Source organism: Pteropus medius, unplaced genomic scaffold (assembly GCF_902729225.1).
Source record: "Pteropus medius unplaced genomic scaffold, Ma_sr-lr_union100, whole genome shotgun sequence".
Taxonomy (NCBI): domain Eukaryota; kingdom Metazoa; phylum Chordata; class Mammalia; order Chiroptera; family Pteropodidae; genus Pteropus; species Pteropus medius.
Window position 1 is genome coordinate 25,591,180 of NW_024355205.1, and position 20,347 is coordinate 25,611,526.

Below are 20,347 nucleotides of genomic sequence, written 5' to 3' on the forward strand. Positions count from 1 at the left end.
TATTATACTTAATTATACTCAATTAATCAATCACTGGGCCAACTGCTGATGATGAAACCCCAAAATGAGGGAAGGTAAATGCATGATGGGTGGGTTTTTTTACCCCTCATCAAATTCATCTCATAGGATATTTCGGCTGTATCAGCTTGTGCATCCCTGAAAGGAGATTCTAAGACAAAGTCTTGGGTTCAGTACTGTATTTGGGAAATGATTTTTCCCAGGGAGCAGAGAAGGAGGAAGGAAGAAAAACAAGGAAGGAGGGAAATTTAATAAAAGAATGCTTTATGGAGTTAGTGGTTGGTGCTTGACCTCCCAGGACCTTCTGAGGACCTTATGAAAGATGTCTTAGAACTGTCTGTCTGGAAGAAGCAAGCAGATGCATTTATCAATTGGCTTTCATCCCTCACTGGGCAAGAGTGTTTTCTAGGGCTCTATTTCCCCCAAGACCAGGCTGAGCACACGTGAAAGCTGAGCAGGTTCCCCAGGACATCCAGTGCCAAGGTACCGGAAAAGGCTCTTCGTCTTGGCAGGAAGTTCGAGGAATGTAGTGAAGGCACAAGTTGAAAACTCTGTTGGGTGGCATCTGTACAGAGCTAGTCCAGCCCTGCATAAAACCGGTGGCCACAGAAGGAAATGGAGTAAAAATGGCACTACATCCAGTGCCGTCCTCCAGCATTACAGTTCCCGACATGCCTTCCTTTAATTCCAAAATACTGCAGACCCCCCTTTGAGCTACGATCAGCTACAGTGTCTGCAAGGACCTAATACATTGGATTGATGGCACAATCTCTATCGCCGCAGTTGGCCCGAGGTCATAACTGATATCCACCATCAATCTCCTTCATCATCAGTTTACAATTTCCCTCAGCCTTGGGCAGCATTTTGTCAGCTCTAGGTTGCTTTTCTGATTGGATGACCTAGACCTTCATTCTGTAGAAATTGAGCCTTTATTTTTCTTGTCCTGATTGAGCCAAGGTTGCTTGATTGGATGTTCACAGCTGTCATTGCATATGGAGCACCGAAAGGCACCCCAGTGAATTCCCCGATTCCAGAGCTAGTCCTCTCTGATCCCATGACATCACAGCAGTCTTAATTCCTCCTGATAATCAGACTCAAGTCCCCACCAGTATAGTAACTCATGTCTTTGCCTGTTCGACCTCTGACATGAGAATCCAAGAGTGACGAGGGATAGTATAGCTTCATCCAGTGGAACCCTTCCTGTGTCTCCTACAGATGTATCATTTGCAGAGAACCAAACTCTCTATTCCGAAAGAGCCTAAGATTGTGAGGATAAATCGGCTCCCCAGGTGACTTACTGGGAGCAATGATTAAAAGAGTCAATCCTACTTCTGCTCCTTGGTTCCCAAATACTTGTTTCCTATCCATTGTCAAAACAGCATCATATATCCACTGTTTTCCTCTGTAAGCAAAGCCCGAGACAAAAGCTCAGATACCAGGTCCAGAACTTTTCACCATCCCAGACTGAAACTCTATACCCATTAAACCATAATTTCTCATTGTTCCTCCCCAAAATCCCTGATGGACACTCTTCAGCTTTCTACCTCTATGAATTTGACTATTCTAGGTCTTCAAATAAGTGGAATCATTCAATATTTTTCCATTTATTTCTAGCTTATATTCAATATAGTATTGGAAGTTCTAGCCCAAGTGATTAGGCAAGACACTGTGAAATAAAAGACATCCAAATTGGAAAGGAAGAAGTAATTTTACCTCTGTTCACAGATGACATGATCTTACATGTAGAAAACCCTAAAAATGCCACAAAAACTGTTGAGTGGCAATGGTTGCACAATAAGGGAAGTACCTAATGCTATTGAATTGTACACTTATCTGGTTAAAATGGCAAATTTTACTACAATTAAAAGAAAGTGCTTTTGATTTTCTTTGCTTCTTGGACTTGAGAAAAATGCCAAACTGATAACCATATGCCAATGTCAGAAGTTGTGAGGGCCACATCCAGCCCAGTAGCTGTGTTGGGGTATACCACTTGATAAACCAGTGGCTATGTGACTGCCGAAAACAGGAGTATTTTAACAGATAGCAAAGAAAACATCATGGAGGCATCTCATGACGGAAACCTGGTAGACAGGAAGAATTTCCACAGCCAAGGTAAGAGAGGAGATTATTCCAGGCTTTTCAATTACAGGAGCAAAAACATTGGCTCTTCTTCTGCTTTGGGACTAATAACATTTTATTTATTTGATTACATTTAGGACATACTTTGAATAAGCTGCTAAGGTAATTTCCACTTTTATGATTGCTAACTGGCCAAGAAAATAATGGAAGCCAGCCACTATAGGAAATATTTGACATTTAGAAGGAATAGAGGTACCCAGTGAAATCCCGGGTCTCCCCTCCTCCTGTCAAGTTCTTCTGAAAGGATTTCTCTCTGCTCCTCAAGTTTAACAACTAGACTTAGGGAACTTACAATTTTCAAGCCATCAGGCTATTGGGGAAAAATTAAATATAAATTTGAAATCCTCTTAAGGTTTTCAATCCTTATAATTAAAGATATTTATTACAAAACATAGTTATAATTAAATTATATATATATATATGTATATAAATATATATCAAACTATTACTAGCATGTATTTCATATAGATAGCCCATTCATCAGCAACACAACTTTCTATATTTTTCCCCAGTACTTCATTTTTTCAGACTTTTTCTTTAATCTATACTGCAATGTCTCTCTTCCTCACAGCCAAATGTCCAAAGCCCTTTCAGTGTTCACATACTGGGTTGCCAAGCATCCTTGTAGCATCTTTGCCAGTAGCCTTGTCCAAGCACATAACGTTATGCCTCCTACTTACAACCAACCTCATTCTTTCATAGTATAGAAATAAAGTCTACATATCTTAATCAGATTTCTTACATGGACCCAAGTAGAGAGCACAATCTCAGAGTCGGTCTTTTTGCTGAGATGCAGCCTGTGCTGTGAATTTTTCAGCTCTTTAGTAAATTACATGCAAGGATCAAGAGGATAAAGGATAAAGAGGACAATCCTTTGCCTGCTGATAAAACCTACGTTTTATTCTCTTTTGTATGTTATATTTAATAACACCATAGAGCATAAGTCATTACATACTTTATATAACAAATATATAATTACAACACACAAAGTCAGAAAACACACCTCAAAGAATATAATGTTTCTTAATGGGGAGTGGAGAGATGTTTTAGAACAGTGAACACTGGTTTTCGACTTTGAAATCCTTAAACTGCATGCTGCTTTCGAACTAGATTATGATTCTGCCAGCTACCTGTGTCTTTCAGCCTTCTGTCTTACATTAAAACATAAGTAGCAATTGCCATTTAGAAAAATTTGGAATAGAGGAAAGAATTTTTTCATTTGCTTTATTTTTTGAATTTTGTGTGTGTATAAAGCACTCACTTGTGACATCACTGACTCTTCACAGAAATCTTATGGAATAAGCATTACTACCCCCATTTTCAGCAGAAGCTGAGAAATTTCCTCAAGGTCAATCTCCAAAGAGTTGGAACCTGGATTCATATAAGATCTGTTTGAATCCAGAAGCCTTTGATTCTTCAAAGTCCAGGACATGGTTCTCATTGGAATTCAGTGTATTAAATTACCATTAGAGTTGGTAACTTTATGAAAACAAAAATTAAGTTTTCCTTAAGAATAAATTTGGCATACATAATATTAATATTAATATGTCTATAATCTTTGCCTCGAAAATTACTCATTAAAAAATAAAAAAAGGACCTTATTTGACTTCCTAATAGTCTTATTCAGTTAACACATTTTGCTTCATATATAAAACAAAAAAAATTTATGTTTAAGACATTATTTACGTACGAATAGTTCACCAACATGATACCATAGGTATTTTTTCTAAATACATTTTTTAATATTGCAATCTATGTAGAATACTAAAATCAATCCTTTTGATGAACTTAATCGCTGTACATTTCAAGCCAACAAACCAGGAAAAAAAATTATGTGGAGGAATAGAGAAAGTGAAACAAGGCAGCGGCCAAGAAGCTTACAAGAATGGAGTTCTTCTGCCACCTGGTGGTTCTTCTGTGCTATAGCCAGAACTACGTTATTCAAGACCTTTTTTTTTTTTTTTAAGAAATGTTTTGATATATTTTTATTTCTAAAAGATAGATTGCTCATTAAGTGATTTCCAAATCTGGATACTCAACACAGTCACCCAGAAAACACATTCGTGGGACCCAGCCCTTGATATTTGACCTTGTACTTGGGGGAAGGACCCGGGATAGTTTCCCAATAATCTCCGTTGATCATGATGCAGTTGATTATAAACTGGATGTGGCATATCTGGCACTTTTCACAAACAACCAGTACCCTTCCTTTCTGGGCTCACAGCTAAACACCATTTAGCACCACTCTTTAGGTGGGTATGACCGCGTGACTAAGTTCTGGCCAATGGAATCTGGCTGCCTTCATCTTTACTGAATGTGGATGTCTTTCTTCCATTGTCTTCCACCTGGATAGCTGGCTAATTTTGGCATTGGCGACGATCTCTTTCTTGAAACTCTGTATTCTGTTGGGTTTAGTTAGATTTTCTCTCCTGGTTTTCCTTCCACCAAATAAACATCATCTGAGTAAAAGTCAAAGACCTCACTCCACCCTAGCTGAACTGACCTCCCTGCCTCTCCTGCAAAACGTCAGACACGCCCCCATTAGGACTGGGACTGCTAGTGTTTCTGGCTGGACCACTCCTTCCTCACACACCCACTTAGGATCTGCCCCACCTCATTCTAGTCTTTGTTGAAATATTTGTTTATCACTGACACCTCTGTTGACAAAGGCAACTTCCTCCCAAAAACTCCTTATTCTTCATATCCTGTTTTATTTTTTTCAAAGTAGTTACAACATTCAACATACTACATAATTTTATTTATTATGTATTGTCTTCTTTACCCTAGAAAATAAAATTCATAAGAGCAGAGATTTTTGTTTTCTCCACTTCTGTGTGCTTAGAAACAAAAAGTGCCTCGCATATTGTAGGTGCTCAAAAGTTTATCTGTCCAGTGACTGAAAAACATGAGTGAATGAATGAATTATGACTCGTGCTATTGGTAAACATACACATGGGACAATATTCAGCCTTGCAAGTATTTAAAAGCGCAAATTAACACAGAGTACCATATTTTTCTATTAATTAGTCAATTTATACAATCTTTAAATGTAATTCCTAAACGAAGTGAGTGTATAGTGAATTATATGCACATTTTAATGTTAAATTAATGTAGTTATTTTTTAAGTCAATTCACCTGTAATCATGAAGCATTTATAACCTTTAACCTAGGAATCTCAGTTTGGGAATTATACTGCAACAAAAAATACACGTTTATTAAATACACATATTCTACATAGCCATCTACTGCAGCTTTATTAATGATGATGAACTCAAAGAAACTAAATGTTTAATAACAAGAAAATAATTAAATTGTTAATCCTATGCAGTGGACTATTTTGCAACCATTATAATCATAAAGACTACTACAACCTGGCAAGTTGTGTATGAAAAATGCTGTATTACGATAAAATTTTGAAATATATATAATTACACAATTTATATATATGTAGGAAAAGAATATAAGGAATGCAAAAAAGTTAGAAAAATTGCATATATGGGTAATGAGATTAAATCTTTTTTAGGGGGTCTTGATTTCTTAAATGTTCAGATGTCATTGCTACAGTTTTTACAGCTCTTTAGTGCTGGAAAGGAAAATAAATTGTCTTATGTACTTCTAAATATTTTACCTTTACCTGATGTGAATTTATTCTACGTTCTAAAAAGGGATCATTACTTGCTTTTATTGTATCCATCAAGAACAATTTACATCTCTGTGGAAGTATCTTTAGAGTCTTTTAAACCAGATTTACTTGCATGAAAATGAGCAATTAATCTAATAAATTCATACTGAATTTAACATTATCTCAACAATTAAAATGTTCTTTCCATTTTCTAATATGTCTGTTCTACCTCACTGCCTGCTTGGGTTTCTGTTTTAATTGCTCGTTTTGTATAGATATAGTTGTGTCCATCATCTTACCCCATTTTAATAAATAAGACTGACGATAACTGTCTCTCTTTAACATACATTAATGTCCATCAGTTCATAGCACACTCCCTAGGAAATCACAGAGGGGAGAGTTTTTCAGACATAGGAATCCAAGACATGGATCCACCCCCTCAAAAATTGGTTTTTCTTTCTACCATTTGCAATGACATGGATAAACCTAGAGTTATTCTGCTGAGCAAAATGGGTCAGACAAAGAAAGATAAATATCGTATGATTTCACTTATATGCAGAATCTAAGGAACAAAAAGAACAAACTAATCAAAAGGAGACAAATATAGAGGACAATCTGGTGACAGCCAGAGAGGAGAGGAGTGGCGGGGGTGGGAGGTGAGCTGGGAGAATGGGATGAAGGGCTAAAGAAGTACAAATTAGTAGCTGAGAGATGGTCATGGGGGTGGGGAGCACGGCATAAGGAATGCAGTCAGCATTAATGTAATGGCTACGTGTAGAGCCAGAGAGTTGATAGAGTAATTGGGGGGATTGTTTCATAAACTATATAAATGTCTAACCAATGTACTGTACACTTGAAACTAATAATAAAATAAAATAATGCTAAAAAAAATTGGCTTTTCTTCCTTGATGACTGAGCTGAAGCTTCAGCCTTCACCAGATTCTGGGATTGTGTCTCCTTGTTTGATCTGCCTGCCCTTTCCTACCAGCTCTCAACCCAGGTCAGTTCTTTCCTCTGTCTCGTGTGACCTGATATATTATTGAAATTCAGCCTTCCTCCCAGGTGCCTTGCTCAGCAAGGATTTTGGCTGTGGTCTAGCTGCCCTTACTAGTCATGGCGAGAAGGGTAGCTGGTCTCAGTTTCATTTGCATGACTCTCTGCTAACCTGTCACTCCCCATTCAATACTGACAGCCCAAGAATTCCTTGCTCTGAAACAAAGTCAAATCAATCATTTTTTGATTCTCCTCGTTGTAAAGCTAAAGATGTATATGACTAAAAAATACAAAAATTAAAAAAACCCTTCCCATGAGCCTTCTTACCACAAAAGTGCTCCCTGCAGAAGCATTACACTTCTCACACCATTGACAGGCTTGCCACATGACTTACTTCGGCCAAAGGCATGTGAGAGAAAGTGATATGTTCTACTTCCAGTAGAAGCTGTAAGAGCCATCATATGGATATTTTCTCTGCCAAAAGACTAACAATGTCCTACAAGGGCTGCTTCCAAAAATGAAGCAGAGGAAGTGTCCTGTGATGGAGTTATAAAAAAAAAATTTTTAAATAAAAAAAACTCTTCTTGTCCGATGCCACTGAGATTTTTGGAGTCTTTTGTTACCACAACATAACCCAGCCAATGCTGCCTGATACAACTTGTGTCTACTTAACGTTTGAGGAGCCAGTATGATACAGTGGGCTAGCTGAGCAAAATAAGTCAGACAAAGAAAGATAAATACCATATGATTTCACTTATATGCAGAATGTGACCTTGAGCAAATTACCTAATCTAGCTGTGCTTCATCTATAACATGATTGAAATAATGTCTATTTAATGAGGTTATTATAATAAATAAATGAGTAAAAACTTATAAATACAAAAACACTACCTGGTACATAATATATGCTTAATAAATGTTAGCTACTGCTGCTTATTATTATTATCATTATTGTTATTATTATTGCAACAGACATGGGTTTTCTCCTAATTCTGTATATGTAGTGTCCAGGAGAGAGTCTAATTCATGTGGTGCTCCAACTAGACTTATTTTCCAAATGTCTTTAATTGATCAGCCACTTCCCTGTTGTTTAGTCCCCTCATCTAAACACTTCCATTGATTTTTTGATACCATCATGCTTCCTGTTTTCATTTAAACTTAATGGCGAAGATTTTATGACATGAATTTAAACAGGACCAAATACCTTCAAAACATTCAGCTCATCTTTACTTCACACTCTGAATTTTGTACTTTTATAGATTTCAATCTGTTCAAAATAAATCAATTTATATACCAAAATCTCCACTTTAAAGGACATTCTAGGACATATAAGTTCGATTTGTAAATACTTAGAAGTACCTGAAATGGTCATAAGTTATGGAGCCAGAGCCTCAAGGAGAACTCTTTTTAGAAACCATTCTTTTCTACTGTCATGTTTTCAAGGATAAGGAATAATGTTCTTTTCTATTTTTTTCAGTATAGGACAAGGATATAAAAAGACAACCTTTGTTTCTTAGAAATCCCTTGTTTTTACGTGTCCTTAGTTTCTTTACATCTTTCTATTTTTTCCACATAAAGCATCTTTAATCATCTGTGACACTGATTTTCATTGCAACCCATTTTCCTGGATTCTATAAACAAAAGACACATGCTTTAAATTACTAAAACCTCACTTCATTTTTCACTGCAAGAAAATAAATACAAAGTTCTCTCTCAAAGTGAAAACAATTATTTTTTGTTCAGCTTTATAGATGTTTAAGGGCTTTGGGGTTATTCTTAGTCCCCGGTTTTCTAACTAGCCACCTGGACTTCAGCTTTTCCCTCAATCCAATCTTTTCTTTATTTTACTGTCAAAATCACCTTCTTAAAAATTTAAATTTAATCATTTCGCTTTCTGGGGTAAAAACCTCCGTATGTTCTCCAACCACAGTAGAATTATGCCAAATTACTAAATGCATTCCTGTTTGCTAGACCCTCCTCCCTAATGGTCCTTTTTCCTCTCATCCTGTGATGGCACTTTCTTCATCACCTTTCCTGTTTACTCTGTAGCTCCTTCCCAGCCTCCTCCTCCTTCTAGACCTATAAAGGCAGACATTCTCCACGATTATGTCCTCAACGCCATCTACCTCCCTTTCTATATCTTCCCCATGGATTTCAATTGTTCCCATGTTGTCACCGATAACTACCTGTGAACATGATCTAGAGCAATGCTCTCCGGTGGACACACGATGAAAGCCACGTGTGTAATGTTAAATTTTCTAGTAGCCACATTTTAAAAAAGAATCAGAGGAAGTTAAATTTAATAACATATTTTATTTAACCCAATATATCCAAAATGTTATGGTTTCAACATGTAATCAATATTTTAGTGAGATATTTATATTACAGCATTGAATTGAAGACTTCTCTACAATCTGCCCCCCAAAATACTTTTGGATCCTATCTTCCATACTTCTCTAACCATAAGTAACACTCCAGAAGGGGGATCTCAGTGCTTTTGATCCTTAAGGTAGCCATTTGCCTCATATTTTCAAATGGACAGTTTCTAAGCTGTCTAAGCATATGTCTAAGTGTCTAAGCATACAATAAGTGGCATTAGCCTACGTAGGCATATTAATACATGTTAATGCAGGTAACAGACTGAATAGTTTAAAGTATTTAAGTTGTTAGAACTTCTCAAACCATAGGACTCCTGACTCACATTCATAAGCTCATTCATGATGCCCTTCCTCAGAGCCCCTACTGCCTCCATGCAAACCTGTGCAGGCAGGTGACGAGTCACCCCTGCTTATGTCAGACACTGAAACTGAAAAATGCCTCCAGATCGCTACAAAAGAGAACAAATTGCCCTCGAGACACCGTTTTGGCCCTAATGCAAATTCTGCTATTGACGTCCTACCGTCTTCTCATTTCTGTAAAGATTTAAGCTGCTTGTAAAATTCTGCTGCTTAACAAGGCAGAGGGATGGTGGGACCCTCTACTGTGTGTCACTCAAACAAGGGCTGGTGACTCTGAGATGAAACCCTACAGCTGCTCACTGTAAAATCCCCTCTGTTTTATACCAGCGTTGTAACTAAAACCATTAGATTTACTTCTGCCTCACACGGCTCACTAATCAGAGTCCAAATCGCTATTACATCATTAATGTCTCATCTCTATTCACTGGTATAACCAGAATCAAATCTAAGAGAATACAGAGGATGTTTAGTTTCCCTCGTTCTATATACATACATCAAAACACCTACCTGGAAAAAAGAAGCTCAGCACTGGGAGAAATAATGCTCATCAGTCTTCACACCTTCTCAGAGAGAAAATATCCAAAGCTGTCAGAATTTAGGCTTTCTCGATAAACCACCTCCTAGAGCCTCTGGTTCAATAGCTATAATTCCAGGAAGCTCGTAAGCATGACTGGGAGTTGATTTCTACACGAAATCTCTTATGAACTAGTTTAAAAATAGTATTTGATAATTAGACTGGGACATATTTATTTTAAAACAAATTTATTTAAAACAAACACACTCTTTTAAATCTTGGATAAATATGATGGATGAAGTTGTAATTCAATATGTAATATCTCAATAATATAATGCATATTAATATTATACCCTGAAGGTCCTCTTTAAAATTCTATAAAACAAAATAGAGGATGGAGGGAGAAAAGCGAGAGAAAGAGGAAGGGAGACAGGATAGTAAAGAGAGAAGAAAAAAATCACATTTTAAGACCAATAAATGGAATGTTTTGTTAATCGCATAGAAAATTATGTCAATTAATCATCACATGTGGCTTTCCCTGGGTAATCGAAATATTAAATGATTTTGTCGGCACTGATCATGGATAATGAAAAACTACTGAAATCATTCTCTTGGTAAATTTTCATTAGGAAATCTAGGGGAAATGCAGGGTTATTTGGAAAGTTAAATAAAAGCTTTCTAACTAAAGAATCTGAATTTTGAAATTCATTAAAGCTGTGATTCTCCCCAAACACTGTCAGATCTTGGGATCTTTGTTTTCCTCATCTTATTTCAGGTGTGCTCTGGGATGCAGGTATGAGGTTTTCTATATTCTGAGTTTAAATCCTGTACTCCAGAGGAAAGCCTCAAGGTTTTAATTCGTTTGCTAATATAACAGAAATACAATTCATTCATCCAGTCTTATTTATTAACAACAGAAAATGCATTTGATATGTGCCTTTCCTTAAGTAGATACTCAATACTCTCCATTATGTGGAAAATAATCATTGCCTATGTTTTGAACTATTCCTTGTGATCTATAGACAAGGCAGAGAGCCTATGAAAACAAAAACAAAGCTAGTAAGAAGTACATTAAAGGACTAAAAAATACAAGGTACCATTCTTTTCTGAAAATCTGGTATATTTTCAGGGAATCTATAGTTGCAGGAATTTGGAGGAAAATCAAAAAGAGACTAAAGTCTTTCAGTTTCTTTTGAGTGTCACAGGTAGGGATGTCTAGAAGGAGAGCTGGGGATGGATATGAGTGCAAGATGTTTATTAGAGATCAAAGCCTGAGAAAGGAAGGGAGAGGAAGCAGGACTGTTGGAAGTCACTCTAGGATTCAGGATTCTCAAAGATGGTCCATGCTTTGTTTCTTTGACAATTAATCTATTGGAAATACTTTAGAGGCATTGTTCTTAAATTTTTTTTTATAGATCCTTATTCAACTTTCATTCATAATGATTATAAAAGTTTTTGGTTATAAAGGAAACCTTCTTTCATGCTAACTGACAATGAATCACGATTTGTAGAGAAATACTCCAAAATGTTAACATTGGTGGTGGATATTTTTTTCTGCTTCTGTATGCATTTCTTCATTTACCAAATTATCTAAAGTGAACATATAAAACTCTTATTTTTTAATAGAAGTATAATTGACATATAATAATATATTAGTTTCAGGTATGCTATATAATGATTCGATATTTTTATACCATCTGTCACCATACCAAGTTACAAAATGTTTATCCTTGTGATGAGAACTTTTAAGATTTATTCTCTTAGTAACTTTCAAATGTGCAATACGATATTATTGAATATAGCCACCATGCTGTACATCACCTCCCCATGATTGATTTATCTTATAACTGGAAGTTTGTACCTCTTGACCCCCTTCACCCACTTTGCCCACACCCTAGACCCCTCCCCTCTGGCAGCCAGCAATCTATTCTCTGTATCTATGAGTCTTAATTTGTTTTGTTTATTTTCTTTTTCATATTCACTTCTAAGTAAAACAAATGGTATTTATCTTTCTCTGTCTGACTTATTTCACTTAGCCTAATACCTTCCAGGTCCATCCATGTTGGCACAAATGGCAAGATTTCATTGTTGTTGTTTTTTTTCTGGCTGAGTATATATTCACACTTTCTGTATCCATTCATCAATCAATGGACACACTTAAGCTGTTTCCATATCTTGGCTGTTGTAAATAACACTGCAAGCTTAAAAGAGTTTTAAATATAAGATAAAACCCAACATTAAAAGTGGCGAGACAAGTATACAGGACAAGGAATATGGTATGAGGAAGTTTGGACTTAAAAAAAAAAAAACTACTAACAATCAGCAATGGTTTACTTTGGTTGAACAAAACCATAAACAATTTTCCTTTTTTTTTTTTTTTTTACTTTTCCAACTTTCCTATAATGTGAAGTTACTACCTTTATTCTGGGGTTGGGGGAAGCAAGACTTCCAAACTCATTTACTTTTCAAAATAATATTCAAAAATATATAAAATAAAGAAAGTGGGTGGGTAGCTGAGGCACACACATATCTCTTTGAGCTGAGAGAAGAAATTAAATGCTGACCCTGGCTTAGGTCTCCCTGTGATTCAAGTGGCAGTAAGAGGCGGTTCAGTTCTCTAAGAGGGAAGATAAATAGCAATGTTTGGGGGAGGAAGGAGGCTCCCATACAGTGACTAGTTAGATATTCCTTCAGAGATTATCAGGATTTTTGAAAATGAAAATGCATTTCTTTACCACAGTTCTTTTTGAAGAGACAACATCGACCTATCTTTCTTCCATGTGGGGGGCTTTCCAAGCATCTCATATGAAAAGTACAGCACGTGTCATCTGATTGAGAGTCCTGCCAACACCCCCCTCCCCCATGAGTCATTCTGGCATTCATCACACCCACAGACCCTTCACTCACACCAACATCTCCCACCACCAAAATGGTTTGTGAATTTGTGACTAGAGGTCTGCTAGATTCTCTCCTCATCCACTGAGACCAAGTCCCTTAGAAACCACACTCTCAACTCCAAGAAGAGCCTGCACCGCAGCATTCGGCCTCAAGGACTCAGAGACTGTTCTCGTGATCACAGAATTAGTCAGCAGGAACTTGACTGACTGTGTTGGGGAACTTTTCCAGGCCTCATCTTATCTCTCAATTCCAGAGAGGTAATAGGAGAAATAAATTAAGCCTACACAAGTATCGCTGCAAAATCAAAAGGAAAATTATAAATGTTGTAGAAAGTGCAAGGCCAATACCACCTCAAATGCCAAAAATATTAACTCTTTCCAGATCTTATGTGGTTATAGCATATCTCATTCAAATCAAGCATTCCACCTAAAGAGATAATCTGGATATGAATACATTCTACATTATAATATACAAGAGACAGAGATTAATGGCTTCTTTTTGAAACTTTTGAAAACTCAAACTATACCTCTATAATGTATACCTATCTCAGAAATTTATTATGTCTCAATTTACCCACTGGAAGAACGTCCAAGCTATGTCATTACTTATCTTTGAAATTTCTAATCGTGCAATGTAATCTTTTAACAGTCTTACTTAGAATAAGTGTTCCATTAAAAAAAAACAAAACTTTCGTTTCTGAATTTAAGTTTAATCATCTTATATAAAAATGTTCTAAAAAGAATTTTAATCTAATATTGATTTCATGGGATTAATATTTTTTATTTTATACAAATTGAGTCTCAACTAATTTCAGAAACAATGATCTGTCTATAATTCAGCCCTCAAAATAAAATTCAACTAACTATAAAACATTAGATGCCTGTGGGGAGGTGGAATTTAATTATGATGGAAGTCTTGTGGTCAAGTGTCAGAGACCTAGAACAAGGGCATAAGATTTCTAATAACTGAAATAAAAAATTCATTAATTAACACATTAACTGGACTAAGGCATAACGGGAAGAAAGCATTTTTTAATGAGACTTAAGAAGGCTTGTTCTAAAATATATGGTTTTCCAGAATGGTATTTGTGTCTTCTGATGGGATTTCGAATGGTAGTTACTCCACAAAGTAAAAGAGTTCATTGGAGAAAGCATAATAAAAAAACTTCCGCCTGGAGAATGCAGGGTGTAGGTTGTGTGTGTGGTACTATTTCAGGGTTTTCTAGTAGAGAAGGGGTTGAGATCCATGCTTGGCACATGGTAATTACCACCTGAGTGTGTATAATTAACAAGTCAGAACATAGGAAGAATATATTAGGCAGCACATGGGTTTTATATCACTCAGGTAGTATCACATATATGATTGTTAACTATTCCAGCTATATTTAGGGCCAGCTTTGGAGTAAAGGATTAAAAAAAAAAAAAAGTTATTCATTTAGGTGTGATTCATTGCTATATAAACATAAAACAAATTTAATTTCTAATAATCTTTTTTCTCCTAATTTGAATTTGTCCCTATCAATTGAGTGAAGGCCATTCAGAGCATAAATGAAACAACATAAGGGTTAACATAACACTTCAGTTGAAGTCACATTATTTCTAATCTTGAGGTGTATTCTAAGGATGAATGATGCCAATTCCCAGGGCCACAGCCCCTTGGCTTAAAGCAAGAGCCATGTGGGGACCGTGAATTTGGCAGTGAGAACAGAAGACAGAGGGGGCCTGAGGGTAGGAGACAGAGTTGGAGAAAACAACATGTTTAACCAAGGATTCACTTTTATAAGTAACCTCTGATTAAATATGATTACATGTAATGTAACCATAAAAGAGTGAAAACGATACGTCATTAGATTCAGGATATGTGAAGTTCACTTTATGTTCATACTTCTATGTATAGTATTAAATATATTAATTCCTTTTTTCTCTCTACAAAAGGGCAAGGAACCTCTTTTTTTTTATGAATCTGCTTTAAAATATATAAAAATCTAAGGCAGTTTTCTTGGTGTGGGAGTTGCTTTATAGCAATAGGATAGAGATAATCACGCCGGTGGAAAGTCTGCACATGGGGAGGTGGGAAATATTTATCGAGAACATATGATGTAAAAACAAATGTTCTCTTATATAGCACAGTCCTCAAAAATGTTGATCAATTTAAGAAAATTGAAATAACATTTGTTTTTTCCTGGGACTGGATTTATATTTGAATATTTTAATACCAGTTAAATAGACAAATTTTAGAAGAATTCTAAAGCAGGATGTGATGGTCAATAACTTTTAGGAGTACTTGGAATTTTGAGAAAAACATAAAATAAATCTTAGAGCTTTGAGGCTATGACAGGCTCTCCGAAGAGGAATTACCAAACTCTAAAAAAAAAAAAAGTTCTAAAGACAAGTTTTGATTTATACTATGATGTTTCACTGAGTTCAATGTTTTATTATTTCAGCAACAACAACAAAAATATGGTACGATGGTCAGTTTTACGTCTCAACTTGACTGGGCCACAGAATTCCCAGATATTTGCTCAAGCATTATTCTTGGCATGTCTGTGAGGGTGTTTCTTGATGAAATTAAAATTTGATTCGGTAAACTCAGTAAAGATGATTGCACTCCCTAATGTGGATGGGTGTTATCCTATCAGGTGAAGGCCTGAATAGAACAGAAAAACTGGCATTCCCACGAATGAGAGAAAACGCCTCCCACCTGACCGCCTTGACCCCGGACATCTGTCTTTTCCTGCCATCAAATTCCAACTGAAACATCAGCTATTCTTGGTCTCGAGCTTGCCAACTGCAGATCTGGGGGCTACTCAGCCTCCAGAACTTCCATAACCGCATGAGCCAATTCTTTATAATAAACAAACAAACAACATATTGGTTCTTTTTCTCAGGAGAACCCTAATAAAAACTAGGATTCCCACAATTTCAATGGGCATAGTGAGCATTTTCCTAGGCAAAGTGCCTTACCTGTACCAGCATTTAGCTTATTTCTTGAATGCAGGGATATATAATGCATGAATAAATAAACATTTGAATGCACGAATAAATGAATGATTAAATGTTCAAAAGATAAAATGGTTCCTAAAGATAAAAATCTGTGATTCTTCAATCAAATCTGAGAGTTTTTCAAAAGCAACTACTCAGATGGTTAGCTTCTTTCCTGCACAAAGTAAAGCAATGCCAAATGACCCAGAGAGGTTTCTGGAAATGGGAGGCTGGCGTGCCCATGTGGACTAAATATCCAGTTGAAAACTGACCAATGCAGACTATCCTCCAGATTGTCAGTGCCAAGTAAGAGCAGCCAATGTGTTCTCGCAAATGGATGAGTCTCTAGAGCAACATTATTCAAAGCCTGGCCCTCATTAGGCAATTCACACTCCCTCTACTTTGCTGAGAACAGAGCTGACTCACCACAGTTTTCTTTCCTCTCCTATGACAGACACCCATCTCTTAAACTCTAAGAGGCAGAAATAAGAAATGGAAAACACATGCACAAATCTGAAAACCTATCCTCTCCACCATACTAGAAACCTGGGAGAGAAATGACATTCATTGTTTAAAAAATAAAATTAAAAATCAGGTAGAAAGGCATGTCCTTTTTACTCTAAACTCTATTAAGAGCCTATAATTGTTTCAAGGATATTAGAAATGGGGATAGTGAAGTAATTGAAAAATTACCTAAAAAGACCCACCTAAAAGTTATTGAGCCTTAAATCTATGCCAGGTGACCTCATATTTCTTTTCTCAACTAATCTTTAAGAAAGTTATTATTATCTTCATCACAAAACTGATATTCAAGTGGATTTAATAATTCACCCCCATTCAGACTTATCAGGTATCAGGGTCCAAATTCATTCTGGTCTCTTTGACTCCTGAAATTTCAACTCTACCATTCTGACTTTAAATATAATTTTATGGTAAGACCTATAGTTGGCCACTCTGTGAAGTTCTGACTCAAACGTAATAATAATTTTCGTCATTACAGATGCTACCACAGACATTTAATCGACTAACACTTTTTGGCAGGCATTGTAAGTTAGGTAGTTTGGAAAGTCTGCACCTCCTGGCATTTTCTAATTCTTCCGTGAGTAAAAGTATATTTTCACCACATCTCGGCTGCTATCGTGGGTGACAAAAAGTCCTATATCTGCTCTCACCCATGGCTCTTACAAGTAGCACAGACCACGAGCTTCTTCTATAAACTCTCCAAAAGGGCTGTGCCGCTTTTCATTATGAATTCCTCTCTATAGCATAGGAGTTTTATGTCCAAAGCCTAGAACCAAATATTTATTTGGACATTTAGAAAGCAATATTGAATACTCATGCCATGAGTAATCATCCCCTTGCTAATCTCCAATCGTATTGTGCTGTCATTGAAAATGCTGATGCTAGAACATCAAATCCTACAGGCATCTCTTTGGGGATGCTAAACTACCTGAAGCTCGGTGTGGAGAAGAGATCTAGTAGAGAAGCTGTTTAGGGCAAAAAATCAATCCCAAACCCATATAACATTCCTTAGATTAAAAAAAAAAAAAAAAAAAAAATCTGCTCTTAAATGAAACCTATCCTGATACTTTGTCAGTTCTTTATATCACAGATTTATTTCCATGAAGGCAATGACTAAATGTGAAAATCTACCAATCTGTTCATTGATTTTTATATTGAATAAAATTTTAAGTAAAAATAGGATATGCTATACTACTTAGCACAAAACTGCCAAAAGTAATTTTGTGCCCTTGGGAAGTGACCAAGAAACCTTGGACAGAAATCAATATTGGCTCTTCAGGACTCTTCCAAGAGAAGAAAGTCTGGATTGTGGTGACCTCCTTTGTAAAATATGAGCTTAACACCCGTATAACCATCTTAAAACGTTGCCATTACGATCTCAGATGAGTGATTGCCAGACCTTAATTTTTTGCCAACTAATCTGAATTTTCATAAGTTGAGCTAAAGGAATTTGTACAGATTTTTTTTTTTTCAAATAATATGGATGAAGGATACAGATGAATAAAAATGTGCTGAAGTACACTGCTGAATGAGACTGGCCAAACTGAAATAACCAGTTTAGGGTCTTTACCAATTTTCAATTTGTATAGCCAATTATAAGGCAATGCAATGTACTATCATTATCACAAGATGTTGAAATATAAATTTTTCCCTCAAGTTCCCACTTTCCCTTTCCCACCTGCTCACCCAACTCAGGCAAATAGTGTATTCTGAGTTATTTCCTGAGGATGTGGGTGTGACAGGGTGGGGGGAAAACAGAAACTTCCTACAAGTCTTTGGTTTATATTTTCCAAAATCCTAAACCCATAAAAGGATTGGTTTAAGGGCAAAAATGCATCTGGGGGAAACCATCAAGATTTAAACAGGGAGGGATTTCCCCTAGAGACTAGGGAAATAATCTGCTAGGCTGGGGAAGAGCAAAAGAAAAAGTATGGGGGTTTAGAGAAAGAGAACATTGACCCTGTTTCCCATATTAGAACTTCGAAGAGGCAGCAAGACTCTGATGCGGTTTAGGAGACAGAGAACAAATGTGGATATGTGCCCCTCTTCTTAGATTGTGATATAAGTGATATAGAAATGATGAAGTCACAGGTTAGGCATCAAGGCAAATGAAGTCATAGATATGTGCCAGGGTATGTCCCTTGCCAGGGAATACTATGGCAGCAAAAGAATGATGCCCCAGTTCTCAAGCATGGTATGAATGTAGCAAAGAGACCCACTGATTCTAAGTGGACAAGAATGAGAGCTGTCTGTGCAATTTACTACATGGATCAGTGAGCAAGGACCGCATGGGATCAGTGGTCAGCAAATATTTGTGTGGACAGATGACTCAAAGACAAGATGGGTCCTACAACACCCTGAAATTACATAAATTTCCCTGAAACTGAGACACAAGCGAGGGGGAAAAGAAACAGTTTTAGTGTCTGATGTCCTGGGGAATCGGAGATCTAAAATTTTTAGTTGAGCTCTCTCCAGCTGGTGCCAACCATGGGCATCTCTCAGGACAGCTGGCACAAGCGCTTTAAGACCGGGGGCAAGAGAAAGCCCAACCACAAGAAGCGAAAATACGAGCTCGTATCCTCGGCTGCCTACGCGCACAGTCGCGCAGTCTGTTTGCCCAGGGGCAACGAGCAGTGTTGTGCCTTGAGGCTGTTCATGGCGAGCTTCTGGGGTTCCCAGCGCTGTACTCGCAAAACAAGGATTATTGCTGTTGTCTACGTGCATGCAGCAACCCACTGGTCCGTATGGAGACCCTAGAAGAGAACCTCGTGGGTACCAGCCCCACCCCGCACTGCCCTGCCCCTGGGCCGCAAGGAGGGGACCAAGCTGACTCCTGAGGAGGAAGAGATTTTAAGCAAAAAACGATCAAAGAAAATTCAGAAAAAAAATACGATGAAAGGAAAAAGAATGTCAAAATTCGCAGTCTTCTGAAGGAGCAAGTCCATCAGGGCAGCGTCTTGTGTACATCGCTTCAAGACCAGGCCAGCGTGGCCCAGCAGATGGCTCCGTGCCAGCTAGAGGGCAAGGAGCTGGAGCTCTAGCTGAGGAAAACCGAGGCCGAGACCGGCAGATAAACCCTCCTCGCTCCTATCTGAGCGCATGCAGTAGGGGGTTGGGGGGATTTTGGTTGATATGTAGAATAAAGTTATATTTCTTATACTTCTGGTTTATTTTGGACCAAGATATGTACCTGTTATAACAGATAATATAATTAATACATCACGAATTATAGTTTATGAGTTCATATCCAAGTACTCAATTTTCCAGATTTTCCTAATATCACAAACACGATGAAATTTTGCTGCATGTCCTGTCCACCCAACTAATTTGTCATCTGCCCTCACATATGTTCTTAGTGCTTCATATATTTGCTCTCAATGTGCATTTCACTTCCCCTTTCTTCCATTGCCCCAGTTTTTTTCATGAACACCTACTATGTGCAAAGCGTGATAGAGTAATAGTCTTTCTGTCATTCAAGTCCCACGTTCTGTTAAATTTTTTTATGAACTATCATTTATTGTACAATAACCATAGTAGGAGTTTTCCAAGAACTATCTCTTCTTGACAAACACACAAAAAAAAACTGAGTTCAGCGTCATGATCCTCTTTTTCCAGATGGAAAGCACAGGTTTCAAAAGGCTCTGTCACCTGCTCAAAATCGAATGGTTTGAAAGTAAAGGAGGCAAGCTTCTAAATCTTTTCAGTTTCTAAACCTCCAGTCCAAATTAATATCTAGGCTTGCTACTACCTTTTGAATGTATTGTCACCTCAATATATACTACCAAATTGTCTTTTTTTCTCTTTTTTGCTTTTCGTCATACAACTAGGTTACTTATTATAGGATGTCTTATCATACATAGTCATTACTTATGTTTTAAATTTGCCTTCCAAACCAAAACAGAAACAAAAGTCAAAGATAGGC

The 20,347-nt window shown here is 37.0% G+C and overlaps 1 pseudogene; it reads left to right on the forward strand.

Moving 5' to 3' along the window:
- The first annotated feature begins 18,831 nt into the window (after positions 1 to 18,831).
- Positions 18,832 to 19,499, forward strand: LOC120598619 (40S ribosomal protein S8-like; annotated as a pseudogene).
- The last annotated feature ends 848 nt before the right edge of the window (positions 19,500 to 20,347 follow it).